Source organism: Chrysemys picta, unplaced genomic scaffold (assembly GCF_011386835.1).
Source record: "Chrysemys picta bellii isolate R12L10 unplaced genomic scaffold, ASM1138683v2 scaf15, whole genome shotgun sequence".
Lineage (NCBI taxonomy): Eukaryota > Metazoa > Chordata > Testudines > Emydidae > Chrysemys > Chrysemys picta.
The window spans coordinates 72,116-92,900 of record NW_027052722.1 but is presented as its reverse complement, the minus strand read 5'-3'; the positions used below and the strand labels follow the sequence as shown (position 1 = coordinate 92,900).

The following is a 20,785-nucleotide window of genomic DNA, read 5'->3' as shown; positions in this document are numbered from 1 at the left end:
GTAGCTATTGTGGTAGACAGGAGGCCTGTGATATGCAGGGGGTCAGATTAGATGCTCTAACTGTCTCTTCTGCCCATAAAGTCTACTCATTTCTGAGAAACCGAGTGTAGCATTGGGAGCAGCTTGTGATGTTTTACTGTCTAGCCGGCTTGCTTCCTAGAACGAACACTCATTGAGTGTGGTGATCCACAGGGAGTAGCTCAAACCTCCAAAGGGTCTGGCCTGCGGCAGGACATTAGCACTGCAGGGGAGGGGTGGGTGTGGCAGTGACATCACAAAGGCCTTTTGCAGGACCTCAGCCTATTGGCCAAAGGTGCAGGGGAGGTGGTGACCTCACAGAGGGATGCTGACATCAGCCAGGCAGGACAGGGGCGCAGGGCCAGGGAAACCTCAGAGACCCCTGTGGCTTTGCTTCAGCAAGTCTCCTTCTCGAGATCTCTCTTTGAGGTCTGAGAGAGTATTTGGGTTCATGTATGTGACCACCAGGAGGAACCTCTTTTGAGTTTTCTCCTTTCTTTTTCCTGATTTCACTAGAAAACTGACGTCCCTGTTTAGAAGGTAAGAGCCTCCGAGAGGTTTGGAACCTGTTCAGTCTGCTGCATCTGGCGCCAGCTGAATTTTAGGCATGGAAAACACTAGCTTAAGGTGGCCAAATTTTATTCCCCACCTGGGATTTTGTCCCTTAGAATCTCTGGGGACATTAAGGTTTGTCCTTTTTCTTTTACCTTTTCCTCCATCCCTCTCTCCTTTCTTTTCATCTCTTACTTCTTTTGTCCTTTCCCTGTTCCCCTCCCACCACCAGGAGGGGTGTGTGTGTGTCGTGGGGGGGTGCTCTACAACTCCCATTGTGGGAGGTCCACCGAAAAATGTGGGGCTGAAATAGTGCTCAGACAGTGATCCCGAGCGGTGACCTGGGCCATCCTTTGGGCTCTCTGGTGTGAACCCTCATCCTCCCGCCCCTCGGTCTCTACCCTGATTGGCTGAGCAGGGGGTTATTGACAGGGAGGAGACTCAGGTCCCTGTTGTTTTCTTTTAAGACCAAGTAAATAGTCATAACCAGTCATATGTTCGACAAATTTTGCTGCTTCTCTGCAGTTCATTATTTTCTCTACCATTCCAGTTCTCCTAAAATACTTGCTGAATAATTACTATGAACTCTTGCTGGTCTGGAACTCACTTGAGAGCACTTTATTCAGGTCATTCAATGTCTGAAATTCAAGATCCGATGGTTAGTTTGAAAATCAGGGCTCTTGGGTCCTATTCCCAACTCTGCCACGGACTGGCTGTGTGACCTAAGACAAGTCAATTCTCCTTTCTCAGCCTTAGCTTCTCCCTCTTTCAAGTAGGGATAACAATCCGCCCCTACCTACCTCCCGGCAGGTGGAGGATGGGGATCTATTGGAGAGTGTCACTAGGAGCAGTGCATAAGATGAGGTGTCCTATCATGTTTACTCAGATCAGATTATGACATAATAGAATGGCTGAAATAGTCTATTTTATTTGTATTTTATTATGTTGCAATCGTTAAGAGCAGCAACTACTTAGCTCAGACTGAAACATCTTATCTAATTTTTGAGATCTAAGTGTCTCCTCTTTGTGTAGCTCAAACCTCCAAAGTGTCTGCCCTGTGGCAGGACATTAACACTGCAGGGGAGGAGTGGGTGTGGCAGTGACATCACAAAGGCCTTTTGCAGGACCTCCGCCTATTGGTCAAAGGTGCTGGGGAGGTGGTGACCTCACAGAGAGATGCTGACATCAGCCAGGCAGGACAGGGGCGCAGGGCCAGGGAAACCTCAGAGTCCCCTGTAGCTTTGCTTCAGCAAGTCTCCTTCTCAAGGTCTCTCTTTGAGGACTGAGAGAGTATTTAGGTTCACGTACATGAGCGCCAGGAGGAACCTCTTTTGAGTTTTCTCTTTTCTTTTTCCTGATTTTACTAGAAAACTGACGTCCCTGTTTAGAAGGTAAGACCTTCCGAGAGGTTTGGAACCTGTTCAGTCTGCTGCATCTGGCACCAGCTGAATTCTAGGCATGGAAAACACTAGCTTAAGGTGGTCGAATTTTATTCCCCACCTGGGATTTTGTCCCTTAGAATCACTGGGGACATTAGGGTTTGTCCTTTTTGTTTTACCTTTTCCTCCATCCCTCCCTCCTTTCTCTTCATCTCTTACGTCTTCTGTCCTTTCCTCTGTTCCCCTCTCACCACCAGGAGGACTCTGTGTGTGTGTCATGGGGGGTGCTCTGCAATGGGAACAGGGACAATTCTCCAACTTTGGGCAGTCGAGAGCCTGGGTGAGATAAGGGGCGTTAAAGCCCTTTGTGAAGGAGAAAGGGGAGTTTCACAGTGTTGAGCACCAAGGAATTCTAAACTTTGCTAAAACATCTAGTCTGCAGAAACCAGAAATGGTCGGGGCCACATTGTAACCATTGTCTTTTTTAAAGCCCATTGAGGGATGTGAGTCCCACCCTTTTAGGTATCTGGGGTGCTGGGAGGCGAGAAGAGGTGCCTGTCTCCATTTTATGGCCTCAACAAACTAAGTGCTGTGCCCCAGTTCTCGTCAGAGATCCCTGAAAAAGAACGTCTTCCCATCCATTAACATACCTGGAAAGATACTGGAACTCCTTATTAAACCATCAGTTTGTCAGCACCTACAGGACAATATGGTTCTTAGGACTAGTGAGCATGGACTTGTCAAGAACAAATCATTCCAAACCAATCCTAGCTCCTTCTTTGGCAGGGTTACGGGCCTAGTGGAGGTGGGTAAACAGTAGATGTGATCCATCTTGGTGTTAATAAGGACATTCTCACAAACAAACTAGGGAGATGTGGTCTAGATGCAATTAGTATAATATGTGTGCACAGATGGTTGCAAGCCCGTACTCTAACAGCCCAGAACCAAACACTCCTCCTCCTGGGCAGTGCACTCCGACCTCTAATGGTCAGATACTGCTTAGCACTGTCAGAGCAGCTTTTGCTGGGGGATTCTCCCAGCACTTTCCAATAGTGGGAAAGTATGAAATCCCCATTTGACTGCTGGGGACAGAGCCTAGAGCGGGCAGCAACTTACCCAAAGTCCCACAGGTCAATAGGAAACCAGCAATGGAACCCAGGAGTCCTGACTCCCAGTTCCCTCCTCCAATCACTCCAGCGGAGCACACTCCCTCTCAAAGCAGGGGGACCGGACATGACGGCCTGGTTGTAATTGCCAGCTATGGGAGGGAGTGTGCAGCAGTGGTTAGTGAAGGGCCCTGGAAATAAGGACTGCTGGGTCCCATCCCTGGCTCTGACACTTGGTGTGACCCTGAGCCAGTAGCTTCCCCGCCCCAGACCTGTTTCCCATCAGTAGGGTTGGGGTCGCAGCCCCTACAGCCCAGGGGGTTGGGAGGCTCCAGGAAGGTGTGTAAAGTGCCGGGATGTCAGCATCCCAGAGGCGCTGTCACCCCCGCACTAGGCCAGTGTTCTGCACCCGCTGCTGCTGGCCGAGTTTCTCTGTCCCTTGGCAATAAGACAGACTCTTGTTTTCACAGCCAGTCGATCGCCCAGTGCTATCACATTGCCTGCTGGCTGGGCAGGGTAACTCCTCAGGTCACCACCACCCTCTCCAGCTGCCTTGGCTCTGGGGAGTGAGGAGAAGGGCGAGGGATGACACTGAACATCCTCCATCCATCGCTGCATCAGCAGAGCAAGTGAGTGGTATTAGGGTTCCCCGTTGGCGTCCCCTGTCTGTCTGGGGAGAGGCAGAAAGAGGGGGAAAGAATCTCTCCCAAAGGAGATTGGATTTGCAAACCGCCCCCAGGAGCCCCTCGCTCTCAGACCGGGGAGGGGCTTCTCCAGAGCCGTCTCCAGTGTGTTTGGAAAGGTCCCAGCAATGGGGCTCCCAACCCTTCCCTTGTGGGAGACCGTTCCCCAGGCTGAGCGTCTCTGAGCTGGGCCAGACCCTGTGAGCTGCTGAGCATGGAAATCAATGGGAAAGGCAGGGGTCCTGGCCTTGCTCTGCCTCGGGACTTTGACGTGGGGAATGGTTTTCCAGGAGAAGTCCGGACTCCTGGGTTCTGTTCCTTCTCTAGCCTGGGGGGGAGTGTGGCCTGGGACGGTAGGAGGGAGCTGCTTGTCCAAAGTGACTGAACCCAGTGATGGATCATGCAAAGAACCTCTGCCAGTGCATGTAGATTGCATTACATGCACCCCTGTGCAGGGAGGAGGAGCTGCTCTGGCTGGGGCAGGGATGGGGAGGGACCAAACAGGCTGGTTAGTCAGAGGCTGCCTTGACCCCAGACTCACGCCCGCTCCCCGCTCGGTTCCAGGATGGCCAGGCTCCTGAGAATGTTCAGGAAGAAGGCTCTGCAGGTGGCCCCAGAGCCTTTGGGAAGCAGCTGCCATCTTCCCCAGGAGCACAGCGGCTCCTCCGTCCCCACTGGTGGGGAAGGAGCTCCCGGCCAGGCCAGGAGGTGGAAGTGCCCAGCCTTCTGGCGGAGAAAACCCGCTCCCAGCGCAGGCGCCGAGGTGGGAGAGGCCAGGTCGAAATGGAGCTGGGCCAGGCTGCCGCTGGGCAGGCAGGACCCAGCGCAGGAGGGGAGCCGGGCAGGGTGACTCTGGGGCATGTTGTGTGGGCCGCAGCGGCCCCAGAAGCCCAGCCCTGATTCCCAGCAGGAGGCATCGCCCTGCCCGGTCACTGAGGACCTTCCAGCCTCCCCAGGGCAGGAGGTGGAGGATCCCTGTCCCACCACCAGCAGCTCGGCCCGCTCCCCATGGGACAGCAGCAGTGCCTGGGACTCGGGCAGCCGCGAGGCCGATGGGCGCCTCTGCTTTGCTCCAGGTGAGGAGTCAGGCTGGGCCCAGGGAGAGGTGAGGGCGGGGCTGTGAACACCCTGGGCCCAGGCCCTCGATCAGTGCTATGGGGGCGGGTCCCCAGCCCAGGGGTCTGGCCTGAGCCACATGAACCCCACTGACACTAGATGCTGCCACTTTGGTCCTTGGTGCTCCAGTTGGGGGGAGGCACCTCTCAGGGAGTCCAGGACAGTCTGGGGGGGGTCTCTTTGCTATGGGCTCCTGAAGGAGTTGGGGGCTGAAGGCATCACTGAGAGGGGGGAGTGTGGGGCCCGATCTGCCCTGGGTCCCAGTGGTGGGAAGGGGACACATTGCCCCACCGTGCCCCTGTCCTTCCCCCGAGTGGCAGCAGGGGTCACCCTGTCCCCTTCTCTCCCTGGTGCAGGGACTGCCAGGGACTCAGAGGACGAGGAGGAGGAATGGGTGGACGTGGCCACAGAGGAGGCTGCTCTCAATAACAGCTGAGAGCAGCTCCAAGGCGGAGAAAAGGTACAAACGTACCCCAGCTGTGCTGGAACCGAGACTGTCCTGCCCCTTTCCAGCACCTGACCCCCTGCAGAGGGTCTTGTCCCTGATGATCCACCAGCCCTAATGGGGACCTTTCTCCTCCATGATCTGGGACCCCAGAGGTGGGGGTGTCTGTCACACACCAGCCGGGTCTCCTCCCCCCACAGGCACTGTCCCAGTTCCTGATCCTGCTTGTGGTGAAGTGGTGGGTGATTTGGACAATGGGCGAGTCCCCACTATCCCCCATTCAGGCCTGAGTCCTGCAGTTGCTGTGTGGGGGCAGGGAGGTCCCTGGCTAACTGGCTCTCTCTCCCCTAACCCCACTCCTGGTGGGTGCAGGAGGAGGCCCAGCAGCTCGTGTTCCTGTACGCCATCCACCCCGCGTCTCGCTGCACAGCAGAGAGGGCAGGACACATTGGAGCCACACTGCTGCAAGGCGGCTGTGGCGGAGAGGATTGTGGTGAGCGAGACACGGTGCCCAGCAGCTGGAGGAAAGACAGAGACATGGGAGGGGCAGGGGTCTCCCCAGGCCAATGGATGGGGGATTGTTGGTGCTGGAGGGGAAGCAGAGGGCAGGGATTGCTGGGGTTGAAGACTGGGGAGAAGAGACGGGAGAAATTCGGAGAGTGGTCACTATTGGGCAGGAATCGGAGGAGCGGGGGGGGCAGGTGGGGGAATCCTGCTGGCTGTGTGGGGCCCTGGCTGTGTAATCTCCTCACTGGGAAGTGTCAGTGTGGCCCGAATCTCACACGCTCCTTTGTCTCCTTTGGGTCTCACAGGAGCTCATTGAGGAGCTGCCTGATAACTCTCCACCCGGCGCCGTCCTCGCTAACTCCCTGATTGCTGTGAGCAACCTCAGGTACCGAGACCCTCCGGCCCGGTTCCCCTAACCCCAGTGCTGCTCAGGCCCAGGGCTGGGAATCACTGCCCCTCCCACTCCCAGGTCACCGCCCAAGGGTGGCTCCTCTGGCAGAGGTGCGGGGAAGGTTCACTCTCTCCTGGCTGGGCTGTTCATTTCACTCCAGTAACATTGCAACGGCTTTGGGGAGAGGCTCACTCCCAGGATCAGATACAGGAGAGGCAGCAGGGTCCAGGGAACAGGTGCTATTCCTGCCCTGCCACTGTCTGTCTGAGAAACCTTGGCCTTGTCATTCCCTGGCTCGGTGCCTCAGTTTCCCTTCTTGCCAGCCTGTGCCTATTTCCCTGCAGTTTCACCTGCGTGTTGGTGCCAGTCCCATCCCCGCACTGCACAGTCTAATACCGGCTCCTCTCTCTTGCCAGCACCATGACACCTGCCCTGGAGCCAGAGCTGGAGACCCACCTCCTCCGAGCTGCCCTGCACGCCGTCTTCACCCTGGGCACGGAGAAGGACACCGCCCAAGTCCAGGTAGATCAGCTAAAGTCATGGATAGAAGAGCCAGCTGTCATCCTGCCATGAATCCTGGCTAATTGCCTGCAGTGGGATGTGAATGAGAGAGGCCAGGATATGTGTTTGGGGGTCTCACCAGTGCTTCCCAGAGACCCCACTTCCCATCCTGTGGCAGGTGTAGCCCCAGTTTCCCTAACTCTGACCCATGGCTCTCCCTTGCTTTCAGGATCTGCCTAGGGTCTTGCCAGACCTCCTGGACGCCATGCTGGGGAACCTGCTGGCAGAGTCCCCAGACACCGACAGGCTCCAGTACATCTTGGAGGTGAGCCCGATGAGAGAGGTGGAGACAATTTTACCTTAACTCTTAGATCCATTTTCCAGTCTGTCCTCCTAGCCGGGCCCCAAGTGGGCATCCTTGGTCAGGACAGTCAGTGCAATGCCTCCTTTCCCCACAGCACATTAACTACTGGATTGTGTCCAGGGTGCCGCGAGAGAGAGCCAGGGCCGTTAAGAGCAGCACGGCCCTGCTCAGATTCACCATCACCCTCCCTTAGTTTGACATAAGTGACCTCTGACCCCAGCTTCCTGACTCCAGGCGTAGGTGATCTGGCTCCGACGGGCTGTAGGATCTGCTGCTGCAGGGGCTGTGGGTTAGGAGTGTTCCTCTTGGGGAGGCAGAGTCAGAGCAAAGAGTGAGCCTGGCCTGAGTCAAGTTCTTCTTGTCCTAGTTAAGTGGTGACTCTGGGCTTTTAAGGGGACTGTGCTCCAGGTTCATGCCTCCCTGTCATCCTGAAGCAGCTGGGGAAGCAAGTCCTCATGGAGGGCCCTGCCCACAGCCCTGTGCTCCAGGCTTCCTTGTGGGCAGAGGAAATTAAGGGTCTGGCTCTAGCTCCTATCCTCTAGCATCTCCTGCAGAGGGGCTGAGGGGAAGGAGAGTCCTGGCCCGGAGGGGACGGGGAGCTGACAGGAAAATGCTGATGGAGTTCCCTCTCCCTCTCCCGTCCATTAGAACTCAGCGGAATTCCCCAGGATGGGTCACCACATGGCACAGCTAGCTCTGTCCGTCAGTGACCCAGCCAAGGACATCAGCCGGCAGGCCAGGGAGGGGGTTTACCGGCTCCACCAGCTGCTGCTGCACCAGAGGGGTAAGGAACCCAGCTGGGAAATGGCACCCGCTAGAAGAGTGAGACTGGGACCCCAGCCAAGTTCTCTCAGACTGACCCCGGCTGGAGGATGAGTCTCTCTATCTCTTTCTGTGTTCCACACCACACCCTGCAATTCTGTTGGGCCGGGCACGCAGCGAGGACTCTGCCCACTGTGCAGCCACCAATGGGATTGGAAGGACACAAGCCCTGCAACCAGAAGGACAAATGTGTGTGTGTCTCTCTCCCTGTCACCTACTCCCTCCTGGGGGAAACCCAGCAGCTGATGGGGTACAAGGTGAGCAGCTGCATTAGACTCAGGAGATTGGGACAGGGCCCAGGCCTCATTCCCATCCTGTGGCCATTCGCTGGCCTGGCACAAAGAGCCTGGTGGGGAATGAAAGGGAGAGCAGGTGCTCCTGGGAAGGGAGATGAATTCACCTCCATGAGCAGGAGCGAGCCAGCTTGTCCCCGGAGCAGCTCCACCCAGCTCTTTAGCCAGGCTAATTAATGACAAGCTTTGCCTCATCCCAGACTTATGTTCTTAGGACAGGGTGCTATTGCTCTTGGGAAGGGCAGGAGAGTCCCCCAGGTGCCCTCTGCAAGACTCTCCTGTCCCACAGGGCCGCACCCAATTCCTAGTGGTCTGGTGTCTGTGTCACCCGAGCCACCACCCAGAGTTGCTCCCATCACTGGCAGCCTGGGAGGCCAAGGACTGACGGGTAATGGCGTCTGACCAGGCAGGGCTGAGGCACATGGGCAGGGGACGCTTGTCCTGCTGCTGGCAAGGCTGGACCCGTTCTGGAGAGAACAGGAGGATTCAGTCAGCAGTTGGGTTACCATGTCTAATAAATAAAAAAAGAGGACTCTCCATGGGCCCTGGCCCCGCCCATTTCCCCACCCCTAGCCCCGCCCCAACTCCACTCCTTCCCCACCCTAACTCCGCCCCCTCCTCCCTCCCACTCCCAGCCATGGGGAAAGGGCTGCCCCAGCGCTACCGGCTTCACGATTTGCCGGGCAGCCCCCAGACCCTGCACCCCCGGCCGGCGCTTCCCCAGCGCAGCTGGAGCCCGGGACGGGAAGCGCCCAGCCGGGGGCGCAGCGTCTGGAGGCTGCCCGGCAAAGCGTGAAGCCGGTAGCACTCGGGCTTTGGGCAGCCCCTATGCCTCTGGACCCTGCACCCCCAGCCGGGCACTTCCCCTCCCGGGCTCCGGCGGCGTAGGGTCCGGAGGCACGGGTGGTGCCTGAAGCCGGTAGCGCTAGCTCGGGCAGCTCGGCTCTTAAAGTCTGAGAGGGGAGGAGCGGAGCAGCTCAGCTGGAGCCCGGGAAGGGAAGTGCCTGGCCGGCGGCTTGGGGTCCGGAGGCAGTGGGGGCTGCCCGAAGCCGGTAGCGCTGGCTCGGGCAGCTCGGCTCTTAAAGTCTGAGAGGGGAGGAGCGGAGCAGAGCAGCCGCGGGAGGGGAAGTGCCCGGCCGGCATTTTCCCGGACATGTTTGGCTTTTCGGCAATTCCCCCCGGATGGGGGTTTGATTGCCGAAAAGCAGGACATGTCCGGGAAAAAACGGATGTATGGTAACCCTAGTCAGCAGGGGCTGCCGATCCGTCCCATTCACCAGGGCTGCCATCCTGCGACTTCAGCATTAGTGGCTGGGGTGACTTGGGGAAAGGTCTCAACCTCCCCACATCCCACTTCACTGCTGCCAGAATCCCTCCTGCCCCCCAGCTACAGTCCCCTCCCTACCCAACCTGGGTGGGGCTGGAGGAGAGGGGTCTGAGAACTTGAGCTGTGGATTGGAGGTGGAACAGCTGTCAGGGGCACTGAGGGGAGAGTGGTAGGAGCTCCCCGTACAAGGAGGGGGGTTGCCACTGGAGGTCACTAGGAAGGACAACAAGACTCCATCCTGGGGGTCAGGAGGGGGAATCCATCCCTCAGAGGTGGGCAGGGGCTGGGTGGAAATGCTGCTGGTTCCAGGGGCCGTTAATCCCCCCTGATTCCTCGGAGGCGTCTGAGTCTCAGACAGGTTCTCGTTCCCTTGCAGCAGGAGGACGTCACGGCCAATGTGATGCACCAGCTCCGTATCATGCGGCACTTGCGCCAGGTGCCCGAGGCGCTGCAGGGCCTGTGCCTCTGAGGCCACCAGCAACTCCCGCTCTCTGCTGCAGGTACTGCTCTGGCTCTCTGTAAATGGGGAGCTAGTGGAAGGGGAAATGGAGCCCCCTGGCACTCACAGAAACCCTCTCCCATCTCTGTGGAGCAGGGTCCTTTCCTCTGCCCCCAAATTCCTTCATCTGGGACAGGAGCTCTTTCCCTCACACCCATTCCCCTCCCCCCTTTCCTTGATCTACCCCCATCCCATTCCCCCTGCTCCCAGGCAGAGCTCTGCCTGCCCCATATGGTGCAGAAAGGCCTGTGATATGCAGGGGGTCAGATTAGATGCTCTAACTGTCTCTTCTGCCCATAAAGTCTACTCATTTCTGAGAAACCGAGTGTAGCATTGGGAGCAGCCTCTGCTGTTTTACTGTCTAGCCGGCTTGCTTCCTCAACCTATTGGTCAAAGGTGCTGGGGAGGTGGTGACCTCACAGACAGATGCTGACATCAGCCAGGCAGGACAGGGGCACAGGGCCAGGGAAACCTCTGAGTCCCCTGTAGCTTTCCTTCAGCAAGTCTCCTTCTCAAGGTCTCTCTTTGAGGACTGAGAGAGTATTAGGGGTCACGTACGTGAGCGCCAGGAGGAACCTCTTTTGAGTTTTCTCCTTTCTTTTTCCTGATTTCACTAGAAAACTGACGTCCCTGTTTAGAAGGTAAGAGCCTCCGAGAGGTTTGGAACCTGTTCAGTCTGATCCATCTGTTCCGCAAGTCCTTCAGTCCAATCCACTTCCCTAACTAATTTCTTTAATTTTTTAAAGTTAGCCCTTTTGAAAAAAAAACCCTAGTCACAGATCTATTTTTGTTTACCCTTCCATTTAGTTTAAACTGAATTAGCTCATGATCGCTCAAATCAAGGCTGTCCCCTACAACCATTTCTTCTAAGAGATCCTCACTACTCACCAAAACCAAATCTAAAATGACATCCCCTCTTGATGGTTCAGCAACTACTTGGTGAAGGAATCCATCAGCTATCACATCTAGGAAAATCTGAGCCCTATTATATTAATAGCACTTGTCCTCCAGTCTATATCTGGGAAGTTAAAGTCTCCCATGATCACACAATTCCCATTAGTATTTACTTCATTAAAAACATTGAAGAGGTCTCTATCCCTATCCAAATCAGACTCCTGTTCTAACAGACAGCAAACCCCCCCACCCCCCCGAAAGGCAGAGATAGAGCCCAGGAATCGAGATGGTGGGGAAATTTCATTGAAACCGTTTCTGACCGAAAATCCTATTCAAACTAAACCAGTTTGTTTCTTGAAATCATAACAAGTGGCAATGAAAATTCTTTGTCACAATGTGTTAAATTGTCTCGTCGCACTCAAAGAGGAGACACTTAGATCTCAAAAATTAGATAAGATGCTTCAGTCTGAGCTAAGTAGATGCTGATCTTAACAATTGCAAAATAATACAATACAAATAAAATAAACTATTTCAGCCATTCTATTATGACCTAATCTGATCTGAGTAAACATGATGGGACACCATCTTATGCACTGCTCCTAGTGACACTCTCCAATAGACCCAGCAGTCCTTATTTCCAGGCCCCTTCACTAACCACTGCTGCACACTCCCTCCCACAGCTGGCAATTACAACCAGGCCTTCATGTCCGGTACCCCTGCTTTGAGAGGGAGTGTGCTCCGTTGGAGTGATTGGAGCAGGGAACTGGGAGTCAGGACTCCTGGGTTCCATTGCTGGTTTCCTATTGACCTGTGGGACTTGGGGTAAGTTGCTGCCCCCTCTAGACTCTGTCCCCAGCAGTCAAATGGGGATTTCATACTTTCCCACTATTGGAAAGTGCTGGGAGAATCCCCCAGCAAAAGCTGCTCTGACCGTGCTAAGCAGCATCTGTTTGCTTGTGAGAATGTCCTATGGGACTGTGTCAAAAGCCTTATTAACACCAAGATAGATCACATCTACTGTTTACCCACCTCCACTGGGCCCCTAACCCTGCCAAAGAAGGAGCTAGGATAGGTCTGGAATGATTTGTTCTTGACAAGTCCATGCTCACTAGTCCTAAGAACCAAATTGTCCTGCAGGTGCTGACAAACTGATTGTTTAATAAGCAGAGGCTGCTCCCAATGCTACACTCGGTTTCTCAGAAATGAGTAGACTTTATGGGCAGAAGAGACCGTTAGAGCATCTAATCTGACCCCCTGCATATCACAGGCCTCCTGTCTACCACAATAGCTACTTTTGGGGCAAACACATTCCGGAAAGGCATCTAGTCTTTATTAAATGACATCAAGAAATGGAGAATCCACCACTTTCCATGGTAGCTTCTTCCTGTGGTCAATCATCCTCGCTGTTGAATATTTGTGCCTTATTTGTCATAGGAATTTGTCTCTTTTCACCTTCCAGACATTGGGTCTTGTTCTGCCTTTCTCTGCTCGATTAAAGAGCCCTTTAATACCCAATATTTTCTCTCCATTAAGGCATTTCAACACTTCAGTGAAGTCACCTTTCAATCTTCTTTTGATAAGCTAAACAGGTTGAGCTCTTTCAATAGCTCACTAGAAGGCATTTTTCTCCAGCCCTCAGAACATTTGGTGGCTCTTTGCTGCCCCAGCTCCAATTTCTAGGACCATCTTTTTCAAAGGAGGACACCAACACTGGAGGCAGTATTCCAATAGCAGGCTCACTGCTGCTGTGTCACCTCCCTATCCTACTCACAGCTCTGCTCCTTCGTCTAATGATGGCTTTAGCCCTGTTCACCACAGCATCACAATGGGAGCTCATGTTGAGTGGCTTCTCCACTCTGGCCCCTAAATCCTTTTCAGAGTCACTGCTTTCCTGGATACACGTCCCCATTCTGGAGGTGTGGCCGGCGTGCCTTGTGGCTACGTATAGGACCTTGCATTGGGCTCTGCTCAAACTTGTTTTCTTTGAATGGGTCCAGCTGGCCCAATGAGCCAGATCGCTTTATATCACTGCCCTCTCACCATCAGGAATTACCACTCTGCCTGTATTTTGTCACCCCCCAACCTTATCCGCAGTGATTGTATGTTTTCTCCCAATTCATTGATAACAATTATTTTAAAAAATTAGTCCTTGAGAGCTTCTTCAGACCCTTAGTACCCAGGACCTGCTCCCCACAGCACAGTGAGAAAGGCCGTCCAGCCCTGCTGGTACATACAGGATAAGCACAGAACAAACACACTTTAGGAGCTGTGTTGTCCATAGGCTCTGGACAACATGTGAGGGTCAGCAGATTACAAATGCACGACAGACCTGTAGTGTAGACAGGTCCCAACTGTGTCTCGGTTTCCCACCCTGCTCTAAGTTTAGTCACAGCCTCCATGTCTTTTCCCCCGTGTCCCTTAACCCCACGTCACTGCAGAAGAGAGATTTTCTGGTAGCCAGCTGGCTCTCCTGCATGTGGATGTCGTTCCAAAAGACGTGCTCTGGCTCAGTCCCATGCTATGGTTGGCTGAAGGAACCACTTGGTGACATTCTAGGCCCTGAGTTATACAGGAGGGGCGACTAGATGCACAGAATGGTCCTTTCTGACCTGAACCTCTATCAATCGCTACATTTTCTGCTGCTAGAAAGAGAACTCTGAACCTATTTTCTCTCATTCACTTTCAGTTGGAATAATTTCAATCCAGGCCAAAGGATTTCCTCTTCCATTGTGTCTTCAGCACCTTTGGGAGCAACCAGTTACTGTTACCCACAGGTTTCCAGTTTCAACCTGTCCCACGGTGAGATGGCCAGGAAAGGGGTTGGAGCTCAACTGCACCTGGCCCAGGTGATGCCCCTCCTGTATGACCCCTCCAGCCATCCTCGCCCACAGGCCATCCCCACCACTCTCCAATACCAGGCTGTTTCCACAATGGAAGCAGGCTTGTAACAGAGTTCACTCACCGATAGGTGCCCCTTCCTTCAGGGCCTGGGGTCACAGATTTCTTGGACTAGCACGCCCACAAGCAGGTTTTTGGCTGGGAACTCAGACCTTCGGCCAGGTGACCATCTTTTAGTCCACTCATTCCTGGGTCGCGCTCATCCCAAACGAAAAGTCAAAAAATGTCTTTAACTGAAACAAGATCCTCTGTCCCTTGGGGGCTTTTCCTCAGCCTGACTTTGGCTCGGCCTGCCCTTGCTGGCCTTGGTAGCCCTTTCTATGGCCCTGTACATCCCCTTCCTTAGAGACCGTGGCAGAACCAGTCCTACCCTGGATTCTAGGTTCTGCCCCAAGGCCCTGTACCGAACAGCTAGGCCTGCTCCTGTACCTTTGTTGCGGTTTCCCCTGGTTTCCCCTCAGCTGGAGCTCACTCTGTAATCCATTTGGCCTAGCTCCAGGCTTTATAGCCCACAGGCCAAGCCCCCCGTTATATACCCTCCTCCTTAGAACCTGGCCCACGCAGGGGCAAGTTCTATTCTTCTCCAAGCTTCATCCCTCGTCATCTCATCGCTGTCACCGGCTGCGCGCTTGTACAGCCTGTGCGCAGTGTCTGCAGCTCCACTGCCAGCTCGCTCGGGGCAAACCTTCTCTTCTGCAGTATCCCGACGCTCTTCCTGCAGCCACTCAGTCTCATGAACAGCTGCTTGCAGAGCCTGTCCTGAAGCCTTTAGTGCCTTCTGTTGCCTTTTTGCTACTGCCGCTGCATATGCCAAAACCTTTTCGGTCAGGGTCTGAGAACCCACAATGGACTGCTCCACCCTTGTGTTTGTCCCTCCTCCAGTCTGCTTCATCTCTGGGCCAATCATTTCGTCCTTCATCTCCCTGCAGCACCCGACAGGGTGTGTTGGTGGAGGGTCTGCAAGGTCCATGGCCACCCCAGCCACCTCCACCTTGTCTGCCTCATGGGGGTTTGTGTCAGAGGACACCTTCTCCTTTCTTTCTAACTTCTTAGGGCCCTGGCCCCTCGTTCAGCCACTCAGCAATTTCCTTAGCAGGCCGTGTCTTTTGATATGACCTGCTTCTCTGCCCCCAAAACAAAGAACTCTTGCTCCCATCTTGGCATTAGGCCATGCTTGTACACTTTCTCATGCCCTTCTCCCTGGACTAACCTTCTCAGCACAGCACAGGCATGCTCTCCTTCTCTGCTCTTTTTGTCCATGGGCATAGCAGACCCTGGGTTGATTTCCCTTTGCAGGATCTCTCACGGGTATTGCTGCTGCTGCGTCTGTAGCTCCACCTGCACTTCCTTCTGCTTCTGTTGGTTTTCTAGGAGCTGCTGGAGAAACCCCTAGATCTGCTTTGGCTGCTTAGCCAGTCCCTGGAACTGAAGTGGGAAATCCAGCGACCAGCTTGGTCCCTTGATACACCTGCTTGGGGGAGGGATAGCTCAGTGGTTTGAGCATTGGCCTGCTAAACCCGGGGTTGTGAGCTCAATCCTTGAGGGGGCCATTTAGGGATCAGGGCAAAAAACTGTCTGGGGATTGGTCCTGCTTTGAGCAGGGGGTTGGACTAGATGACCTCCGGAGGTCCCTTCCAACCCTGATATTCTATGATTCCTTCAGCAACCAAGACTTCCCTCACGGATCACAGGGGGAACTCAATCCTGCCAACTATGCCAATCATAAATGAATCTACTCATCATTAGGTGCCCCCCGGTGGCCAGGCATGGCATCACAGCCCTCTCGCTGGGCTAGCGTCCCCCATCCATGGTCGCTCCAGCACCACGGCAGTTTCTCTGCCTGGTAACTCCGGCCAGGTCACCACCTTTAGTCCACCCTTCTGGGGCCCAGCTTGCCTCACACTAAAAGTCCAAAGAGGTCTTTCCACAGACAGAAGTCCTTCTGCCATCGCTGGGGCACTTGCTCAGCCTGTAGCCCCCTTGCTGGGCTTGGGAACCCTCTCCAGGTGCGTGTACGCCGCCTCCTCTGGGGCCGGTAGGGGAACCCAGTCCCACCCTGACATTGATAGCAGCTCAGGGCCCTGGACCCAACAGCTAGGTCTGTACCTTTCTCTTTGCTGCACTTTTCCAACCTCTCTTCTCAAGTTCTCCTCCAGGCTTTCCTTGCTGCTCTGAACTTCCTACCTCGTTCTCAATCCTGTTGCTACCCCAGCTGGGGTGTATCACCACTGAAGTCTGGCTCTTTACGGGGGCGGATATGGTGCCTCTCACTTCAGGCTCATTCTGCAATCAGCTTTCTGTGAGTGCCAGGGGGCTCCATTTCCCCTTCCACTAGCTCCCCATTTACAGAGAGCCAGAGCAGTACCTGCAGCAGGGAGTGGGAGTTGCTGGTGGCCTCAGAGGCACAGGCCCTGCAGCGCCTCGGGCACCTGGCGCAAGTGCCGCATGATACGGAGCTGGCGCATCACATTGGCCGTGACGTCCTCGTGCTGCAAGGGAACGAGAACGTGTCTGAGACTCAGACGCCTCCGAGGAATCAGGGGGGATTAACGGCCCCTGGAACCAGCAGCATTTCCACCCAGCCCCTGCCCACCTCTGAGGGATGGATTCCCCCTCCTGACCCCCAGGATGGAGTCTTGTTGTCCTTCCTAGTGACCTCCAGTGGCAACCCCCCTCCTTGTACGGGGAGCTCCTGCCACCTCCCCCTCAGTGCCCCTGACAGCTGTTCCACCTCCAATCCACAGCTCAAGTTCTCAGACCCCTCTCCTCAAGCCCCACCCAGGTTGGGTAGGGAGGGGACTGTAGCGGGGGGGCAGGAGGGATTCTGGCAGCAGTGAAGTGGGATGTGGGGAGGTTGAGGCCTTTCCCCAAGTCACCCCAGCCACTAATGCTGAAGCCGCAGGATGCCAGCCCTGGTGAATGGGACGGATCGGCAGCCCCTGCTGACTGAATCCTCCTGTTCTCTCCCCCAACCTGAAGCAAATACTCACCAGCAACTACACACCACACCACACCACAGAAACACCAACCCAGGAACCAATCCCTGTAGCAAACCTCATTGCCTACTCTGTCCCCATATCTACTCTGGCGACACCATCAGAGGACCCAACCACATCAGCCACACCATCAAGGGCTCATTCACCTGCACATCCACTAATGTTACATATGCCATCATGTGCCAGCAATGCCCCTCTGCCATGTACATTGGCCAAACCGGACAGTCCCTCCGCAAAAGAATAAATGGACACAAATCGGACATCAGGAATGGTAACATACATAAGCCACTAAGTGAACACTTCAATCTCCCTGGTCATTCTATTACAGATTTAAAAGTCACTATCATTGAACAAAAAAACTTCAGAAACAGACTTCAAAGAGAAACAGCAGAACTAAAATTCATTTGCAAATTTTACACCATTAATCTGGGCTTGAATAGGGACTGGGAGTGGCTGGCTCATTACAGAAGCAGCTTTTCCTCTCCTGGAATTGACACCTCCTCATCTATTATTGGGAGTGGACTACATCCACCCTGATTGAATTGGCCCTGTCAACACTGGTTCTCCACTTGCGAAGTAACTCCCTGCTCTCCATGTGTCAGTATATAATGCCTGCATCTGTAACTTTCACTCTGTACATCCGAAGAAGTGAGGTTTTTACCCACGAAAGCTTATGCCCAAATAAATCTGTTAGTCTTTAAGGTGCCACCAGACTCCTTGTTGTTTTTATACTATATAGCTAACCAGTTCATAGAATCCCAGGCTTTCCAAGAAATGATTTTGGAAGAATTCTACCTCAAAACGCTCGTCCTCACATCTGTAGATGTGTTCTTCATATTGTGTCTTCTTGGAGCTAACGAAGGTAGAATCCTCAGACCGGGAACGGAAGGAGACCCAAGTATCATTCAAAACCTTAGGTGAAGGAGAAAAGCAGAAGACTGATGGATCTTTTCTCTGAGCCATCAGAGCAGACACCCAAATTTATATCATCACATGTTTCTCTGACAAGGAATCTCAGATTCCCAACATCCATTGTCTCTTTTCCTTGGTGAACATTCTCTCCTGTACATACCACAGGATCCCTTATAGCCAAAACTCGACCTTCTGGGCATGCTGCAAAAGCCATTGATTTGACACTGTCTGGGGGAAAGCTAGTGGCTTTTCTCCTAGAGAAGTCAAAGAGAAGGGTGAAAGTAGTTTTTCTGCTGCTTTGGATTTATTGGCTGGCTGAGTTAAATCTGTTCTGTGAATATGATTGTTTAATGATGCTGGGTGGTCTCACTGGGTTATTGTAAACATAATTAATTGTTACGGTGCCTATGGCTTTATGTAGGGACTTTATATTCAAATATAGATACAGTAACTCCTCACTTAAAGTCATCCCCGTAAACGCTGTTTCATTGTTACCTTGCTGATCAATTACGGAACATGCTCATTTAAAGATGTGCAATGCTCCCTTCTAACGTCCTTTGGCAGCCGCCTGCTTTGTCCTCTGCTTGCAGGAAGAGCAGCCCGTTGCAGCTAGCTTGTGGGGGCTTGGAACCACGGTGGACCGGCAGCCTCCCTATTAGCTCCCCGCTCCTCTAAGTTCCCTGTGCTGCAACCACCCAGCAGGGTATCAATTTCTGGCAGTTCAGCTGACCTTCCCACCACTGCCATGTGCTGCTCCTGCCCTCTGCCTTGGAGCTGCTCCCAGAGACGCCTGCTTGCTGTGCAGGGAAGGAAGGGGGGCTAATATCAGGGTGTCCCCCTCCCCCCTGCTCCCCGCTTACCCCTTCTCCATATAGAGCAGGGAGACAGAGAGAGCTTGGGGCAGGAGCTGCTGTCTCAACTTCCTGATCCTTAAAAAGACAATGCACTTAAGAGTGGGTCAGCTTACTTAAAGGGGCAGTGTGCATCTCTCTCTCTCTCTCTCCCACACACAAGGTGTGTGTCTGTCTCTGTCTGCTATGCTGTCTCCCCTCCCTCGTGTTCCTGCTGCCTTGTGTGAGAGGTTACATTAACAACGTGTTAACCCTTGAAGGCTCAGTCGAGTGCTAGTTCATCATTTAGCAGCAAGGCATTCCCTGGGAAATATCCCTCCCTCTTCCACCCTCTAACTTCACCACCTCAACCAAGCTTCACAATCATTATAGCTGTGAACAGTATTAAATTGTTGGTTTAAAACGTATACTGTGTGTATAGCTATATAATAGTCTATAGTTTTTTGTCTGGTGAAAAAAATTTCCCTGGAACCTCACCTCCCCATTTACATTAATTCTTATGGGAAAATTGGATTCGCTTAACATCGTTTTGCTTAAAGTCGCATTTTTCAGGAACATAACTACAACGTTAAGCGAGGGGTTACTGTATCGCTCTGAGGCTGGTTGGTTCCCACTTTCTCCCACCCAACGCAGCCTGACTCCTTTGAGCCCCATGGCAGGATTGGAGGGGGACACACACATGTGGCAATCCTGTTGATCTCACATCTAGCTTCCTGTGCATGCATAGATTCAGGCCCCAATCCTGCAATTTATTTTAAGTGGACGGGCTGTGCGTCTACGCAGAAGCAGGGCCGGCTCCAGGCACCAGCTTCTCAAGCAGGTGCTTGGGGCGGCCGCTCTGGGGAGGGGCGGCACCTCCAGGTATTCGGTGGCAATTCGGCAGACGGTCCCTCACTCCACCTGGGAGCGAAGGACCTCCCGCCGAATATCGCGATCGCAGCTTTTTGGTGGGGGGGAGCTGCTTGGGGCGGCCAAAACCCTGGAGCCAGCCCTGCGCAGAAGCCCCATTAACTTCAATGAGACTCAGCCTCGACACTGGGGACCTTCTGAGCAGAGCCAGTTGAGGAGCAAGGATTTACGTGACAGCTGCCAGGAACAGATGCAGTCATGGTAGGGTCTATGAAAAAAGTCTTTTTGTTTAAATATTTGAGAGCTAAATAACAGGAAGATTGTGGTGCTAGTAAGACAGATGGGTTCGGATCTCTGTTATGAGCTGCTCCACAGGGTGAAAAGAAGAACCGCCGTCCTACTCTGTGAGAAACCCAAAAGGCTGATCAGAACTGGAGAGAATGAAGCAGCAAAATTGAAACTGACCAGCCTAAGTGCAGAGTGAAACAGCAAAGGGGAAAGAAAGAGCAGCAGAGCCTTTGATTTTTAAAGCCTTTAAACGCCCAAAAAGGATTTTGCAAGTGTCCCTTCTCCCCCCCCCCCCTCTCCCCGCCTGCTCCAAGCTTTCAGAGCAGCGACACCCGGGCTGTAGCAGGTGGGAACACCCCACCCGATCGTCCCCCTCCCCGGGGCACGGCTAGAGTCACTGCGACTCTCAGGCAGACCCACAGCCCGATCCCGGCACGTGCTCACAGCCGGGCCAGCAGGAACCAGGGGCCGGTGGCGGCTCGGGTCCCCGCCGGCCAGCGGGGCTCGCTCCGCCGCTCGCGCGCCCCCCCCGCCCAGCGTCCCAAGCCACCCCGCGCCCACCTCGGTCCTGGCACGCCGGGCCGGGCCGCTCCAGGCACCGGGGGGGGGGAGGAGCGCTGGAAGTGAGGGCGCTGAGTGGGGGAGGGGCAAGGGGGCCGGAGCAGGAGCGCAGACCCGGCCCAGGGACGCCCGCGGGCCGCTGTTTCCCGGCCGGAGGGGGCGGAACTCGCGGCGGATCGGTCCGGCTCCCACCTGCCCCGGAGGCTGCAGTCGGGGAAGCGGGGCTCAGAAAGCAACTTCTCGGCCCGCTCCAGCACCTGGGACCCGGCCATGGCCCCGCGGAGCAGCTCGGACACGGGCCGAGCCACAGCTCCGGAGTCCGGCAACAGGGGAGTCTTTACCTGTGGGCTACTGCGCATGTGCGGGTACAGTGGTGAGTGAACGCCCCGGGGGCGGGGCCTGGGTCCCGCCCCGCCCTGTCGCCTAGCAACGGGCAAGCCCAGATTCCTGGCTCGGACTGCCCCCTGCTGCCCCCATGCGGCCGCTGCGGGGAGAGAGCGGGGCGCGCACCCCGGCGGGGTCCCTCGCACCGC

General features: G+C 54.6%; 1 pseudogene; it reads right to left on the bottom strand.

Annotated features, from left to right (window-relative positions):
* The window catches only part of LOC101937229 (paired amphipathic helix protein Sin3a-like), a 55,883-nt pseudogene extending 35,359 nt beyond the window's left edge, over positions 1-20,524 (bottom strand).
* Between the last annotated feature and the right edge of the window lie 261 nt (positions 20,525-20,785).